The sequence below is a fragment of the Phacochoerus africanus genome, chromosome 9, assembly GCF_016906955.1.
Source record: "Phacochoerus africanus isolate WHEZ1 chromosome 9, ROS_Pafr_v1, whole genome shotgun sequence".
Taxonomy (NCBI): Eukaryota; Metazoa; Chordata; class Mammalia; order Artiodactyla; family Suidae; genus Phacochoerus; species Phacochoerus africanus.
This window is the reverse complement of record NC_062552.1, coordinates 74,092,758-74,108,078: the sequence shown is the minus strand read 5'-3', so window position 1 is coordinate 74,108,078 and position 15,321 is coordinate 74,092,758.

The following is a 15,321-nucleotide window of genomic DNA, read 5'->3' as shown; positions in this document are numbered from 1 at the left end:
TACTTTCTCTCTTTTGGTGACTTGCTTTTTGTCAGCCACACATAGGGATGGAAAAAAGTCTGTATGTCCCATTGTGGTTTTTGTTTGTGTCATGTTACTCCAACATGAATTCTAAAACCTGGACCCATTTCCTTCCCCACAGTGCAAGAGTTTCACATATCAGTGTGAATTTGTATATATTTATTTCTTTTTGGAGATGACATAATTGGTTTAAATGCCTTTAAGCTTGTGTTTTTGTTTCTAGGTTTATGTCTCTTTTCTAACCATATTTGTTCTTTTTCTTTTATTCCCCAAGTTCTTGGCCTCAGAACAAAATAACTGCCACTGTTGTCAGACCAATTATCCATCTGGCTAGAGTCTGTAAATTCTTTTATTCTTTTTTTTAAACCTCAGTAAATTAACCTCAGTACATATGTTTCATTCATTCATTCACTCATTCATTTGATTACTTGTTACTAATTTAAGCACTGGCTTTATGTTAGGACCAGTGTTGTCTCTGGGACTGTAAGGACAATAAGACTAGGCATTCCACTGAGGAGGTTCAAAAGTCAGTGGCACAGGAGGTCATTGCAACAGAGTGCGTAGCTTTTGTTCTCCATATGATTTACCTTACAATGTCTGACATATATAATAACAAGCACTTTTAGTATCCTTTAATCATTAGGATTTATCAATCATGATTTTTTCCCTTGGACTTTTTTTTTTTTTTTTTTAAGGGTTGCACCTAAAGAAGGCATGTGGAAGTTCCCAGGCTAGGGTTCAGATTGGAGCTACAGCTGCTGGCCTATGCCACAGCCGTACCAATGTGGGATCCAAGCCACATCTGCGACCTCCACCACAGCTCACGGCAACACCGGATCCTTATAACCCACCAAGCGAGGCCAGGGATCAAACCCACATCCTCGTGGATAATAGTCAGAATGGTTTCTGCTTGACACAGTGGAAACTCCCTCCCTTGGACTTCTCAACCTACTTTTATTTCACTTTTCATTCTAGTCTGTAACTCCTCAGAATAGAGGCCCTTTCACTAGTCTGCTACTTAGCCTTAGAAAAATACATCTATGCTTCTTCCGAAAGGATCCTGACATCCACAGAGTACTGGTCCAGGTTTCCCATGCATGAAAAGAGAATGCATGATACTGATTTGATTACACTATGAAAGTCTCATTTGGTGAGGCTTCCCGAAACTCCTTTTTGCCATGGTGTTGATGTATTTGTGATATATTCTGGATGAGATTTCCATTTTGCTGAGAAAAAGGATTTAAAAGAATACGTTTTCTTATACATTTTTCTCTTTATGTTAGATCCCAACCAGACCGAAGTGAGGGGATCAAGGGTATAGAGAGGGACAAAGTAACTCACAGTTAAGTGCTGCTGCTCTGAGAGTCTACATCCTGGTTGAGATGTGTCATTCTGACAGTATATACATACATACATATATATGTATGCATATGTATGTATATATAATAAGAGGGAGTTCCACTGATTGAAATAGTGAGGCAACTTAAGATTTCCCACAAGACAACTAGCCAACTAGATAAAGCCTTTGTTATCCACAATTCGATTTGCATTTCCTTTCTTCATTCATGAAAGGACAGAAAAAAGAAAGACAATTCCTGCAACGTGTGGTCATGTACTTAAGAAGGAGATTTCTTAATAATTAAATTCTAAATCTAAAGGATTAAAACAGATGAAAAAATAAAAAATTAAGACAATCTAGGAAGGTTTAGTAATAATTTATATTCTAAATAAGACGGAGGAGATTCTGGAATTAAGATGCTGAGGGAAGAAACTCATTATCAAGGGTCTTATAATTTCAAGGGGGGCAGGGAGTAAAATAAGAGGCATGTGTTCTTTATGTAAAATGTAGAAATTTGGTTTGAAATGCAACAATTATGAAAGGAGTTTAAATATATTATTTTTATGTATGATTCCCCAGCAAGCATGCCTTTGCTACATAAATATATATAAAATCTTTTATATATATGTAAAATCATCTCTAAAACTTGGATCCTGCACTGTGTGCCATGCTTTCTAGACAAGGCAGTATGATTGAAGAGATAATGAACTGTAATACCAAGGAGTGGACTCTCTCTTGGGAAGCAAAAACGCATCAGAAGACCTCTTAGTTTCATGCGTTAGCAAAGTAAAGCCTATAAGTGGACTTTGGCAGGAATTTACATAAGCTAATGAATAAGGAAAATGAAAGCTTATACTTCATTAGGCTGACAAGAAATCAATCACATCTGATGAACCGGTAAGTTAGATTTAAATGCCAGGCTGTCCCTATGAGTACCCAAATCTGATCCACTTTTGTGCATAGGTCAGACAGGTACCTATAGTTACTACTCACAGTGTCAGTGCCTTGGAGTTCAGTGAAAAACACATTCAGCCTATTCACTCTTTTGAAAATCTGTGTGTGCACATCTTGGTCATTCTTGAATTGTTTGTAGCAGCAGCTTAATTTCTGCCTGGCTTCTTGGGCTCTATTACTATCAGCTGCAAGAAAATATTATCATCCTAAACACAGTGTAAACAGAAATGTAATGAAGGCAAACAAGACATTATATAACATTGCACTGGCTATTGTTTTATCTCCCTGTCCTTCAGACAACTAACACAGATTAAATATTTCTAATTCTACTTCCTTTATTTTAGCAATACTCTGAAAGGTGGCTAGTCTTTGTATATTATCTCTCATTTTAAGATAAATCGAAAGTTAGGTGACTTCTCCCAGTAACATATAATAAGGGGCTGTGCTGAAGTTTTTTCTTAGTTCTGAGGCCCAGGTCACATAATAGAAATTGAAAATCAAGTTTGGGCAAAGTAGTATGATAGGAAGAACTACCAGACTATGTATCAGCCCATCATCTAGAGGAACTCTGCCTTTTTTTCCCCTTCCAGAATAAGCTGTGTCACCTTGGGCAAATTACATTATTTCAATTTGCTATCAGTTTCCTCACCAGCAAGTCATTCATTTCTTCACATTAGTTCTTCTAACAATTTTTTAAAATGTTCTTTTCTAACTCTAAAGTCATGTGTATCTATATCATTACATAATTTTAAAATTAATTAAAAAATTCTTTAATAAAAGAATGGCAATTCAGGGGCCAGGAAAAACTTGATGGGACAGAGTGAGAGTATCCTTATCACAATAGTAGAATAGTGAGCCTGAAATTCTTCTATGGCATTTGCCATGAATCTTAAGATTATATATAATTAGAATATTAAAAAAACAAAACAAACTCTTTTAACTCTGGCTTCTGTAGGAAATCACAGTCACACTTGATTTTAGGATTATTTGCGCTTTAGGTAGAGGATTTGTTGTGAATACAAATGAATTATTATAATACAAGGTGTTAGCCAGCAAGAAATGTCAACTGTAGAAAATCTTCATATGTATAAACTTAATCCAAGATTATAAAATACACAATGCATTCTAATCTCTCCTAGGATGAATATATTTTTTTTTCTCCTTCCCAGGTATATCTTCATATTTCTCAGTATTTTACTCATCAAATATTAATAGAATACTCATTACATATGATCTGCTTATTAGGCCATATGTGTTGATTGATTGACTGATGATTGGAAATCATCCTTTAGAAGAAAACTTGTTTGGAAATGACTTCTTGCAGATTCTTTAATTTTTTAAATTTTATGTTAAATTCAACATGAGGAGCCTGAAAACTTATCAGAATGTGAGAAGATCTGCTTGGGAATAAAATTTAAAAGGCCACTGAAGCATTTCACTGCCATGGAAAGTCTGTCTTCTTGGTAACTCAGAATTGAAAGAAGAAAATATGACCACTATATTCTTAAAATATTCCAATAAAAGCCATTTATGGTAAAATATTATACTTCTGTGTATTTCTGGCAGCGAATTACTTCCTTCAACCATAAAATTTCTTTTTAAAACAAGACTATTCTGACTTACTCCATTCTAGTAGAAATAGAATTGTTAAGTAACTCACCTTCCATGGCCTTCTAAATTAGAGCTGGTTACCAAGTCATTGTCAGCCATCTCCTTCTCCAAGCTGAGTCTCTTTATCTCTCCCAACTAGGAATTTAGTTATGAATTATTAGCCAGTTCTGATGAAAAACCACTTTGGAAGTTTTCTATATCACATATTCAATGCTGATGAGTTTTTTTTAAATAAGTCGTTCAAAGAGAAAAATAAATAAATGAAGGTGGGTGCTATAGTAGGACAGAAATAGAAAGGCAATTGATTCATAAAGTATCCAGAGTCAATGCTAGAGGAGAAACTGGGTTCACCAGTGGAAATGGCTGGGCCAGAGGTAGTTCAGGAGGCAACCAGGACCACTGGGCCCACATATGTTGGAAATTTGGTGTAAACTCTAGAGGCTGTATGTAAGCTCATCAGGATGAGTAAATTTCTTATCAGGTATCAACATCACAAGCATGATAGTAACTCAATGGGGATGTATTTTTACATAGTGTTTCCTCATTAATTTTTTTTCCAAAAGCAACAGGAATGCAGTAACATGGAACACTGTAGAATTCTGACCCAATTTCCCTTTATTCTCAAATATGCATTTCCTCTGAAACTTGAGCCAAATGGATGCTGGGAGTTCCTTATTTTAGTTCTTACCTAGCAAAACAATAAACATCATTTTTTAAAACCCAGAACTTGATGGATTTTTACATTTGGTTATGTTCTTATGAAGGAGATATATTTCTTATCAGTGTTTTCAAAGTTTATTTGTCCAAATCTTTATACTATTATTAAATACTCTATTCAGAAAGGCAGACTGTTGTCACTGCAGTGAAAAGAAAGCAGATACTTTCCTTCAATTCTTTTTTTTTTTTAATGACCCCACCCATGGCATATAGAAATTCTTGGCCAGGGTTGAAAGTTGAATCTGAGCCACGGTTGCTTTAGCCCACTGCCCACCCCCCCCACCCCCAACACACACAGGGGATCGCACCAGTGCCTCCACAGTGACCTGAGCTGCTGAAGTCAGATTTTTAACCCACTGCCCCACAACAGGACCTCATCTTCCAGTTCTTTTACTTGACCTCAGTGGTCTTTTTTATATTCTCAGGGCTTTACAGCAATAACTGGAGCCATCATATATATTGTCACTGTGAGTGTGAGTCTAAGCTTGGCAGCTACTGACAAGTGTGACCAGATGTTCGAGTTTGCTGGTGAAATCCTGGTCACAAGTTTTGCAGCACTGTTAATTATTCATAGCCCACCATTTGACTTGTGAAAAGGGACTGGTTTGGACAATAAATTTACAGTCATCAATTAATATGGTCTCTTTCCTCCTCTCCAGTGTGATGGCCTCCTTGTGAGGCCAGATCTATGATTAAAGGGCTGAGGGGAAGGTTCATGATATGGGGGTTGATTATTTGAACAGGTTATGTTTGGCAACCAGCTTTCTTCTCCTCTTTGCCTGTCTCAGGATAAGTTGAGTTCTGATACAGGTCACACACTTGGGATTGTACCTCGTCACTAACAATGTTCTTTTGTCTTTTCTTTCCTTCTTTCTTTCTTTTTTTGCTTTTTAGGGCCACAGCTGCAGCATATGGAAGTTCCCAGGCTAGGGGTCAAATTGGAGCTACAGCAGCCAGCCTACACCACATCCAGCAATGCAGGATCCGAGCCATGTCTGCAACCTACGGCACAGCTCAGGGCAATGCCAGATCCTTAAACCACTGAGCAAGGCCAGGGATTGAACCTGCATCTTCATGGATCCTATTCAGATTCATCTGCGCCACAACAGGAACTCCCTCACTGACAATGTTCTTAATTGAAAATAGTGGAAAGAGATAAAGTCAGAACAGAAATTTGGTAAAGAGAAGGTAAAGAAAGTGGGAAAATGGCAGATGATGGAAAGATTTGAAAGAAGTGAAGAATAGAACACTCAAATATATGAGTAGGCCCTCTATGAAGATGAACAATATTATTATTTTACGAATGTCTCTTTCACTGTTATTTCTCCAAGGATGTTCCTCTTCTCATAATTTCCCAATTAGATAAAAGCAGGTTAGCATATGCCCTATTCTTCTGGAAGGTCTTTGGTGCTAGTGTACTTATTTACTTTTGGTCCTGTCTCTCTCTTTTTTTTTTTTTAATCTTCTTCAGATTTTGCTTATTCAAATCTCTGCCTTTATTAGTGTCAAAAGAATAAATTAATTTGCATAAAAATGAGAATATCTTAGTGTGGCTTTCCCAATAACTTGCTTTTTTTTAACAGAGACATTTAATGTCAAGAGTGTGTTATATGGTGGGGGGTAGGTGGTCTCTGGCAGAGAGAAAAGGGAAAACATATTTTGGGTCAATAGACCCTTGGCTGTTTAATTCATACCCAAAAGCCTTTGCCTGCTCCACATAGTAATAAGATAATCTCTTACTCAAGGTCTCTCCTAGCCCTGAGTCTATGCTTAATTGTTCACAGTGTTGTGACTGGTGATTTATTCTATTGTTGGCTTTTGAAAGCAGGAGATTTCTTCCTAAAAACATAAATGTTTCAAATTGTTACTGTCTCTGCTTAAGGTGTAAAAGCCATTCTTCCATTACCCATTCTAGTTAGCTTTGGAAAATGCAATTACTCTTCTCAATGTGTACCTGGGTTCTCAAGAATATTAGAAGGGGTACGGCTCAGCTTGTATGTTTGTAAGGCGGACAGTGAAATGATCTTAATGCAGGGGTTTGTATATTAATGCTCATGAACTTTTTAAATTCTGGTCTCTGTACATAAGAACACTAAATGCATAGTTTTCTTTTCAGACTATCAATCATTTCTTTCCTGGATTATAGTATACCATAACAGGTATTAGAAATAGGTTCCTTTTTATAGAAGCATTATATCAAAGTGAACTTTTCCCCAATTATATTTATGGATGTGATATGGATTACTGGGAAGCAAACTTGGCTGATGATCAGGAGATTTGATTTCTAGTCACAACTCTTGTATGTTCGCCATGTGATCACTATGTGATCTGAAGGAAAAAAAGTCTCTTTTACCTCCTCACTTCCCCATCTACTACTAACATCTCCTTTGTGTCTTCCTATGCATTTTATTATTATCCTATAGATAACTTCTGTTGTATCAAGTACCATAGTATACTATAGTCCTTGGTCTCCTTTTATGTTTCCCCAGTCAGGGTAAGAGCTATTTCTTTTTCATTGTAATAAACTCAAGACTTGTCCCAATTCCAAGCATATTACAGGGATGTAATATTTATTGACTGGAAGAATGAAAACCACAGACAAAAATAAGCAGTCTCTGTTATTCATGTCTGCCCTCATCTACAAATAGGGAGTAACTAACCTCTAGCTCTTCCTAACTCACAGAGCAGATTGAGCAACTCCATTAAGGAAGTCGTCTTGCCTTCTTTAAATGGTTTTCTCTAACTCTCCTCTCTAAAGCTGCTCCTCTCCACCTCGGTTCCATGTCACTCTGTTTGTTTACTTGTTTTATTTTCTTCATAGTTTATTTATTTATTTTTTATTCCACACTGGAATGTTAGCTCTATCAGGCTGTTACCTCATCTTTCGTGTTCCATTTAGAATTTGTTATGCCTTTTAGAAGACACATAGTAGGTGCTCAATAAATACTTGAGTAAATAATGGACCTGTACGTGTGGCACTGGGTGAGACTCTAATACTATAAAAATAAATGCACTATATTTTTATATTTTATATTCAAAAACTGCTATGGAAATGTAAAATGCTCTTATCATCATTATTCTGTTGAGATTTCTCCCTTGTTTATAATGAGAGAATATATGCTAAATGAAAAAATACTCTTATATAATGCTAATTTTTATCTTATTTGGCTTTGTAAGTATACTTTCTTTGAAAGGATTATAAATATATAAGCCTTTTAAAATGCAACTGCTTATTTTCTTGAAATTTCTCACTCAAATTCTTTTTCAAGGGACTAAGGAATATTTATTGAGTCACTTTTTTTTAAGTTCTAAGATGGTATTCAGTATGAAAAAAATATGGTTGAATTTTAGGAACTAAACATATGTTCATTTTTATTCAGTATAAGGAACTCAACTTGACATAAATATAATGTGCACTGTAGTGTGAAGGTAGCAGAGGTAATAACACTTAGGTGTAGATAATATTCTCTTTCTTTAAGGTTGAGGTTTTGTGAATCCAAATGTGAACTCCCATGTGATTTGTAGAATCATAATTGTGTACTCTGTTCCTAAAAGGAGATTTTTAGTACTGGGCCTTTCATGCCCTGTGTTTTAAAGACATTAGTATAAAAACTTAACCATCCTAGATATGCATTGATTTGATGCTGCCATAAGGCAGTGCTTTGCCTCAGTCATTTCTCTTGTTCATTTTCTCACCTGACCAACCAGGATGTTGTTGAGAAGCATGTGAGCATGAATATCACCGTTATAGTCATAGTTAAATAAGAGAGATGATCATCTTCATACATAGGAATAGAATCACCATATCTGTGCATAACATGGACTGCAAACAATGCCTACTGAGTGCAGATGTTTTGTAATGTTTAATTTTGCTGCATTATTTAATTTTATATAGTAATTTTACATGCTATTAACAATAAGCAACATCCAATGTCTCCTCCCCAAAAACAAAAGCTGTTACAAAGCTTTTAATTATAGATTTGTTTAGGAGGTAGTTCTTTAATTTCGACCTGGAACCTTTATCCTATCGCGCTTTACTGTATCATTTAGCAAGAAAACTTTGAAGACTTGAAGTGAGGGGAAAAAAGGTAGAAGCAGGCCTCAACCAGTAATACTTCTTAGAGTCAGCTGTAATGTCCCCAAATGTGGGCTTTTTTAATGCAAAAAGGAAAAATTCTTAAATAGATACTTAATGAGTCTACAAGACATGCTACACAAAGTTTCCTACCTTTGACTTTTTAATTGACTTAACTGAGCTATTTGAAATATGTAAGATCAAATGGCCATTAAAATTTTATTATGTCAATGGTGGATAATTTCTCATTTCTTTAAAGTCACGTCTCTATAATGCAGAATATTTTAGAACAATCACACTTTAACTTACCTTCTCAGATTCTGGATTATTTTTGAGAGCTGCTGATCTGGGTAAACACCAAACAGATTAAAAATTTAACACATCGCACAGGTAAATATTATTATTGCCACTGTTGCTGAATCATGTGGCATATTCTTCATACACACTAAAAGTTAACTGACCTTCATAGATCTGGCCTTGTCAGGTATTCAACATACATGTTGTCAGAACTTAAGGTATAATATATAAAGATTTGTATTTAAAATTAGACTTTTTTTAACCTTTTAGAGAACTATAAGGGACATTATTTTTATGGGCTACTATATGATAGAATGTGAATGCATGTATACGGATCTGTGTAATTTAAATTAGTTGGTATTCATGTCATGAATATACACAATAAGTTTTGTTTTTACTTTTCATTTAAAAGTTATTCAAAATAAAATTCATGATAATTTATAAAAGACAAAAGTGGTGAAAAGCAATTTCTCTTTAGTTTTTATTACTTTCTTGGCTATGCAAAAAGCCAGGATGCAAAAATTCCTTAAATAACTTTATCAATTTAGAAATGAAATTTGTGACTAGCTCAGGAAAATTATTCTTTGTTTTAAATTTTGGAATGATAAAAGTAAAACAAAGTTGCCTATTATCCCTTGAATTTCATCAATGTAGAAATTCATTGTAGGCTTAAATGTTGAGGGAAATGTGGGCTCTATCGGATTTTTGTATTTATTTTTTCGATACTTTCTTTGGTCTATGCTGGTCTGTATAAAACATTCATATATGTTAATTTTGTTCCTCTGATATTTCAAATTTGATAGACAAGTCAAGTCATAAACAAAGTTTCATTCTTTTCTAATTCAAGGTTTTCTCAGCATAAAACTGAGAGCAGTGTATAAATTTGAGAAAATCAAATTTATGAACAGATTTTAAAAGTATATGATCTTTTTGTTTAATTTTTTAAAAACCGATTATGTATGATGTATATTTGTAAATTTCCTATTGTTGAACTTAAGTGAGTTTTGCTCTTTTAAAAGAATGTTATGAGGAATCAAATGAGATAAATGCCTGGGAGTGTTTTGAACTTTGTATAGTAAGATGCAAATTTAAGATGATACTGTCATCTTCATCTTTGTCTGCAGCCCACAGGGTCATCTTCAGTCTTCTCACTGCCCACAATGTACAGCTGCTGTTTCTCTCAACATGCCGGGCCCATATCTCATATTTTACATGTATGTAATTTTCCCTAGTGAAAGTACACATCATTTTCAGACAGAGAAGTTAGAGAAATCTAGACAGCAAGAAAATAAGGCCGGATCATCTTTTTCACGTACATTTCTGTGACTTTTCTATTATTAATACAACAAAAGGTGTTTGTATAGTAACCAACTTGATATTTAGTTTTAATATATTAGGCAAATAAAAATAAAACTTTTTACTTAACTAGACCAGTAAACAGGTTTTTTTGGATTAAAATGCCGTTCTCCAAAGTCTTAGAAGTAATCTCATGAACAAGGAAAGTGTCTCTAAACTTTACACTGAGAATTTCCATTTCAAACATCCAAAGACTGAATTAGAAAAGGGTTCTGAATCACGAATAAAGTAGTTTCCTCAAAATATCAAAATTATCTCTTCCTTTAAAAATCATGGTTAAAATTTCAGTGGAGTTAAAAAAACATTTTCCTTTCAGAGTTACTTGTTAAAAATTCTTGCTATGATAATCCTATAGCACTAGGTTGCATCTATAGACTATTGATCAATTCTGACAAAAGAGGCCTTCCTTTATTAAGGTCACTATTTGTAATTCATTTTTACTGCACTTATTACAGGCTATTTAGAATTTCATACTCTAGTCTATAATTCACTTTTTAAACTACATTATGTTTCAGAACTATCTTTGTTGGCAATGATGATAAGAGTTGGTCAGTATATTACATCCATGACAAGAAATAATTTTAAAGTGTTGATTTAAATATCTAGGTTCTAGGCTATTTATTTTCTTATTCTATCTTCTTAATTAATATAACCACCTACCAAAAATGATTAAGGTAATTTACTTCACAGCAGAAATAGTAATAAACCCAAATAATCTAGGCGTCATGATTCAATTTGAGAACAGTTCATTTCCCTTTTTTTCCCTATTAACTGACTCTTCATAGACTTTTTAAATTCAGAGAAACTTCCTTACCATTTGGAAAATAGTGGTTTTTGAACATTAATCACAATATTCAATGTAATGCTTTCAAGACCATAGCAAGCAAAATATTCTGAGATTATCATTGCCAATATTTCAATTTATTGAGAATGAAAAACTACTTAATTATTAAAATTCTGTTGTTTTCAAATATCAAAAGTTGTTAATATTGCCCTAGCTTAGTTTGGGTATCTATTTTTTTTTTGTCTTTTGTTGTTGTTATTGTTGTTGTTGTTGCTATTTCTTGGGCCGCTCCCTCGGCATATGGAGGTTCCCAGGCTAGGGGTTGAATCGGAGCTGTAGCCACCGGCCTACACCAGAGCCACAGCAACGCGGGATCCAAGCTGCGTCTGCAACCTACACCACAGCTCACGGCAACGCCGGATCGTCAACCCACTGAGCAAGGCCAGGGACCGAACCCGCAACCTCATGGTTCCTAGTCGGATTCATTAACCACTGCGCCACGATGGGAACTCCCTGGGTATCTATTTTGTACTTTCTTTTTGTTCTTAATGTTAGTTTCTTTTCCATCACAATTGGTTTTAGGAAATACTTTAATGACAGTAAACAAACTTTTATCCCAGAAGGCTAGGCTCTTATGTGATATGTTACACTGAATATCATTTTGGATAACCTCTATATATGTGCTTAAATACATCCTTTGCAGTGGGTAATTCTTGGCCAGAGTAGAAAAGCATTTCTGTGTCCTTGAGTTTCCATTTTATATTCCTTTCAAAAATATCTTAAGACCATGTAAATTTTGCAATTATACCTCTATGAAACCAGTAATATATTATGTCTATAATAAAATTAAACACATTTTAGAGAAAAAAAGCACCAAGCCATGTTTTAAAACTTTGCCTGTATACCAAATCATATGCATGATGATGATTACTTCTTAGCCAAATATGGGAGCTGAGCTTAAGAGCCAATTTCAGCAAAAGTATTGATTGTTCAAATTAGATAGGGGAGTGAGTGTTTTAAAAATATATTCTCAGAGTTCCCTGTTGTGTTGCAGTGGAAATGAATCTGATTAGGAACCATGAGGTTGAGGATTTGATCCCAGGCCTCAATTAGTGGGTTAAGGATCCAGTGTTGCCGTGAGCTGTGGTGTAGGTTGCAGACAAGGCACTGATCCCACATTGCTGTGGCTGTGGCTGTGGCTGGTGGCTGCAGCTCCAATTGGATCACTTGCCTGGGAACCTCCATATGCCATGGGTGTGGCCCTAAACAGACCAAAAAAAATATATATATATATATATATTCTCATTAGAGTTTTAAGTTTCTCACAATCAGTAGCTATCACTAAAATGACAGCTATTTTGAGGATTTAAAGACTCACCTAACATTAATTGAAGTGTCAATTTTTCCCATGGTATTGTCCAAATTATCTTTCATTTTCTGTTTGTTTGTTTTCCTGGTGGAAAAACAATGATCATGATTTTAAAATTCTTCCATAGGATTTTTACTGCCCAAGAGCTAGTTACTTTTCATAGTACAATATGGTGTGCGTTAAAATTCCCACAATGAGTAAACAATTATGTCTGCCTTGCCCTTCTTCCCACTATTGAAATTGGGTACCTTATCATCATGACTTAAGGAAAAAACATTAAATTTGATACTGGTTCTGCCATTTTCAAGGGATTGTTGTGAAGAAAAAAATTAAAATTGATGCCGTGTCAAAACACTTTGAAAACTTTGGGTCACAATTATGATATCTTTGTAAGGGTGTAGGGATCTAATGATTTACTTAAACCTTAAATTTGCTATGCAAGCAGTAAATACACTCTGTGGAATGCAATATGGCTAAAAGTATTTCATAAAGCACACTCCACAAAGACTGCAAAAATTTCTTCTCATTTCCCTTATTGTATTATCTTTCATCATTGCAGTTCTTTAATGACCTGAGTATTTACCTGCTATCCAACAATTCTTCCATTAAGAAATATTGGCGGAGTTCCCGTCATGGGGCAGTGGTTAACGAACCCGACTAGGAACCATGAGGTTGCGGGTTCGATCCCTGCCCTTGTTCAGTGGGTTAACAATCCGGTGTTGCCGTGAGCTGTGGTGTAGGTTGCAGATGCGGCTAGGATCCCGAGTTGCTGTGGCTCTGGCGTAGGCTGGTGGCTACAGCTCCGTTTGACCCCTAGCCTGGGAACCTCCATATGCCGCAAGAGCGGCCCAAGAAAATGGCAAAAAGACAAAAAAAAAAAAAAAGAAATATTGGCACACCCCAGAATCTTTTCCTTAGCTTTCAATAATCTTTCTTCTAACTAGACATTTATTATCTTTAAAAATGTCAAATCAGATTTCCTTTTACTTTTAATAAAGCATGTGTATTAGACCTTTTAAATATAATGCTCTGTGATGTTTTTATTTTATAACATACTAACTTTATTAAAGATGAAAGAATAATAAATTTAAAAATAATTTACAGAGAAACCATATGTTTGAAACGTAGAATACTAAGCACTAAACATAACAGAATTTTGATAAGAAATTATTAGTTAACATAGTAATGTTCAACATAGTACAGTTATTGGTGAATTTCCAATTCTTTATTGTTTATTCTTTTGTTTATATAAGCAGCAGTATGGTTTTTCTGCAGGGGTTTGTGGAAGATTTAAATTGAAATAAGACTAGTTAATGGACAAGCTTATAAATTCATCGGTTCACTGAACTTATTTTCTCCAGTTTATCAATTGCCAGTGTTCATTTAATTTCAGTAGATCTTTTTATTAATTGCAAGTTTTTCTATTATAAACTTTTTGAATATTATGAGTTTTCAGTTTTCCTCATTTGTTCATTGGAGTTTATATTTAAAAACTATTTTCTTTAGGTCTTCATCAATATCCTCATACCTCCTAATTAGAATTTTAATTTTATCAAATTAGTAAACCAAGATTAAAAAGCCACATCTTTATCTAATCATTTTTTCTACTCTTTGATTAATTTAAGGAATTGCTGCTGTTTGTCTTTAGTCAATAAGAGGAATTCTATTGATTATTTAATAAAAATCTGTTGTGATAGATTTATGGAGGTTACTCAGATGGAAATGTAATAAAAATGGGTATGAGAGAATATTTAACGTTTCTTGCAATTTGTGTTGTACCTAAGGCTCCTTCTATGAGGTCTAAGTTTGTCAAATTTAGGTTTTATCTTTGATTTCTTCACTCTTACACATTTTGTAAAGTGTATCCACAAACTGCACTAGACTCTGGTTAATATAGCTTATGAATTCATTTCCTTTCACTTCTAGAAGCAATTAATATTTATTGAAAATTTATTGTCTTCTTGAGTTTGAATTTAGGTACTGAAAGTTAGGTATTTAAAACAAATATTATCTCATTTAATCATTATTTGCTGAGGTAATTATAATTCCCATATTGTATACACAATGCTGGAGTCCACAAAATGCTTAGTAAGAGTAGGAATGGTACTGAGATTCAAATCCTTCTTTATCTGTTCCAAGATCTACTTTTTCCTCTATATCTTGCTCTGTCTGTGGGATTCATATTCTCTCACTTAAGTTCTTTAGTTAAATTTTCTGAAAATGAACCTAACTTCTTAAGGGGAATCACAAAATCTATTTTTTAAATTATAACAAGCATCTTTATTGCTTTTGTTTTAAGATTACAGAAATCACATCTATATCTCATAACCTTATAATGTCTCATTCTGGATATTACTTATTCTTGAGAATTAACTTCAATCCATTTTAGGCTGCATGAATTATACCTCTTGCACATGCCTGCCTAGATTCTGCATTTGAGTAGAATAAAAATTGGAAAACCTAATCCCATAAAATTATTTATTGTTTCTTTATTTGGAGAGTGAGGTGTAGGCAATAATTTTAAAACATTTGAGATTAATATAGTTTTTTTTTCCCTACTAGGTCATGCTATTGATAATTATAATTTTAGGAAAAATTTTCCTACTATGGAATGGACACACTAGTCCTAAAATTTTCGCTATCACTCTAATGTGTAAGACAAACAGGATACTTAATAAAGAGTACTTTTACTGATTACACACTTTTCCTTTTCCTGTAGACCTATAAAATATATATTATAATATATAAAAATATATTATTAATAGTGAATATGCAAAGACTACTTCTCAACTGGAAAA